Genomic DNA, 3,200 nt, shown 5'->3' with positions numbered 1-3,200 from the left:
CGGGGGGGGAGGGGTGGGGCGCAGCGCCGCACTGCGCACGCGCGGACCCCGCGGGCTGCGGGGGGGGGAGGAGGAGCGGCGCTGCTTCGCGCATGCGCCGCGCACGGAGCTCTCCCCCCCCTCCCGCGGCGAGGACCGGAGTGACGTCACTGCTCCTCTCCCCCGCCCGCGTCCCTATGGAGGGCCCAGGCGTCCGGGAGGTGGCACCTCGATGTCCCCATGGGGGGGGGTCACGGTCACTTCCCCCCCCATCGGGACGCCCCAGGGTCCCCAGATGCCTGCAGGTCCCACGTGCTGCCCTGTGGCTGCCTCCCTGGTGGCACCAGCGTGGCTTGTGACGCGGGATGAGCATTGGGGTTGTGGTGTCTCCAGCCATGGACGTGTCCCAAACCCAGCTGGACGTGGCCTTGAGCCGTTCTGAGCAGGACGGGTGGCGCGGGATGATCTTCAGCGTCTCCAACATCAGGTTTTTGGTCCCTGTGTGAAGATCCCATTGGGGTCCACCTCGGCCAAGCAGGCGCACAATGCACCCATGGGTCTCCGGGTGCTTAGACTTCCACTTTTACCCTAAATTGTCATTCAGGGCTTAACCCAGTTGGYTACAAAGAGGCATTTTGATGCCTCCAAGATGCCCTGGGGGAGCTGAAGTCCCGTGAGGGCCTGGAAAACAGGACCCAGGACCTGCAGGAGCCCTCCTGGAGCACAAGGTGGTCCTAGACAAGGTGCCTATGGCCAGTGTGATGACTTCTTTCTGTTTCTGCGACCCTTGTTCCTGCTCTGGGTCCTGGGTGCCCATCACCTCTCCACGTGAGACAGAGTATGACCCAGTCCCATTCTGTGCCTTGGACCTCACTGGTCTTTCCAGCATTTCCAAGATCCTGATGGAACTGGTCATTCCTAAAGTTATCCATCTATCTCTGTCCATCCGTATGTCATGTGCAGCTCCCGACCTCACTAAGGAAAACTAAAGCAAAAGTAGCTCAGCAGGGAGAACATTAGACTGGTAGATCTAAAAGACCTTGGTTCAAGGCCACTTGACTTAGAAAGTGGGAGGTAAAGCCCGTGGGGATGATTAAGGACTTGTGTACACCTGGACATGGACCTAAGGGACCTTCCTTTTCCTTCATGTCCAGGCTTTGTTGGGAGATGTTCAGGAACAACATCAACTGCAGCATGTTGATATCTCTTATTCTGATGGAAACGAGGAAAAGTGGACGGCTGCTCACTGCAGAAATCTTCAAATCCAGGCCATACTCCCCAAATCTCTCCAGCTGGCCACAGAGAACTGGTAGAATCAAAGATATTTACACAGAATATGTCGAAATTTTCCATCTCTGTGAGCCCTCTGGTGCCAGGTCCTTGAACTGCAGACACTGAAGGAGCTCGAACAAACTTCGGCAGAAGTTGGGAGTCGGGAGCAAAACAAAGAGTCTGCCGGAACACGAATGTCCCAGTAAGGGTGATCTCCAATATGGYTGTGACGGTATCCACAGAATGAGGAGTCCCTCCCAGGGGCGAATAGAGCAGATACAGGTGGACAAAGGAGATGCCTTAAAGATCTAAAGGTCCTTGGATCAAGCGAGGGCTTTGGGATTACTGTCCTTGTCAACAGCATCCTTGTTGGTTCCTCTTGGCCTTTTGCAGAGCTGCTCTGTCCATGGCCATATCCCACACAGGATCCAGCTGGAAGGGACTCTTACTTTGCCCCTTTACATCCTGCCCTCCCTCATGTGCCCGTGGACAAGGAAGGAGTTGGGTCGCACTACTGGGGAACTCAAATGCTGTGAGAGCTACCAAGCCAAGATGGTCCTAGAGGGGAAASAGATGGTGGAGGGCACCGGTCCCTGGGGTGGGGAACATGAAGCCACCTGAGCTCGGGTGAGGTGCAGGGACACATGGTGTGACCTGCCCCCGTCATGTGTCTGTTCTGACACCGGTGGCATGGGGACAAGCAGGCCCAGAGCTGGGCTCAAGCAGCTCAGCTGGGGGAGAGCTAGACTAGAGATCTAATGGTCCCTGGCTGAAGTCCGGGCTTTGGCAATGTGTCACCCATGGTGCTCACTGCGTTGCACGTGTTGGGAGGGCTTTCCAGTACCCCAGAGATGTGAATGAGCATCGTCTGCGCGGGTCTTTTGCAAGCGTGTCATCATCATGTTAAAGGTGTCCTCCGGAAGAGCAGATCTCTACTGAGAGGTGGTGTTGTGAGGTCAGCATGGAGAGGTTTGTGATGTGGTGTGTCCAGCATGAGCTCCCTGGGGTGGCCCCTGTTGACCTGAGGACTCTTGCTGTTCAAGCTCTGCTGGAGCAGAGGCAGAAATGGGACAAAAGAAAGGTGAGGGTGTGGCCGAAGTAGCTCAGSTGGGAGAGCGTTAGACTGAAGATCTAAAGGTCCCTGGTTCAAGCCCGGGCTTCGGCAGGCACCCCAAGACTTTTTGCAAGCCCCAWTATCTAGGCCACTTGGAAGATGTTGCAGGGTCACTGAGCTRCCAAGCCAAAACACTCACACAAGGGRCACAGGTGGTGAAGGACACCTGTCCTTGTGGTGGGGAACATGGAGCCAGCGGAGCTCAGGTGACAAGGAGGGCCTGGGGCTGGGCCATGAGTGGAGCCTCAGGAGGTGAGGACGTGTCTCATGTGGAGACCCCCAGCAGTTTAGCACCACTGGCAGGTGGTCAAGCACCAAAGGCAGGAGGGTGTCAGGAGGGCTGTGACCCCCTGACAGGAGCTGCCATTGCCCTGTGCCTGAAGGAGAAGAGCAGAGCAGGGCTGTGGGTGGTCATCAGGGCCAGTTCCAGCTCAGTGATGGCCAARGAGGGAGTTCATGGGTCTGAAKGACGTCCTGCTCCTCTGCCTCTGCTCATGCACAGCTGGCATGGGGAAAAGACCCAGACAGCAGGKCTGAGGTAGCTCMGCTGGGAGAACRTTGCRCTSAAGATCTACATGTCCCTGGGTGAAGTCCAGGCCTTGGCACGTTAGCATCCTGGTCAAGGGCATCTTCCTTGGTTCCTCYTGGCCTTSTRCAGAGCTGCTTTGTSTTCTTCCAGCCTGTCCCAATGCAGGCTGTATCCCACCGCACAGCTRTGTAGAACAATGGGATCCTGGCCGGCATCAGGAGGAGTGTGGCCAGCAGGTGAAGGGGAGTGACTAGGAGCATGTTTTGGGTGGGTGTTTTGCAAGTGTGTCATCATCATGGTAAAGGC

The 3,200-nt window shown here is 56.7% G+C and overlaps 1 non-coding gene across 1 annotated transcript; it reads left to right on the top strand.

The window, feature by feature from the left end:
• The first annotated feature begins 2,343 nt into the window (after positions 1–2,343).
• TRNAF-GAA lies at positions 2,344–2,416 on the top strand. The gene has a single exon. It is a non-coding gene; the product is annotated as a tRNA-Phe (tRNA).
• Positions 2,417–3,200: the final 784 nt, after the last annotated feature.

Source organism: Nothoprocta perdicaria, unplaced genomic scaffold (genome assembly GCF_003342845.1).
Source record: "Nothoprocta perdicaria isolate Ctin4 unplaced genomic scaffold, notPer1 scaffold_509, whole genome shotgun sequence".
NCBI lineage: Eukaryota > Metazoa > Chordata > Aves > Tinamiformes > Tinamidae > Nothoprocta > Nothoprocta perdicaria.
This window is presented reverse-complemented; position numbering and strand designations above follow the sequence as displayed.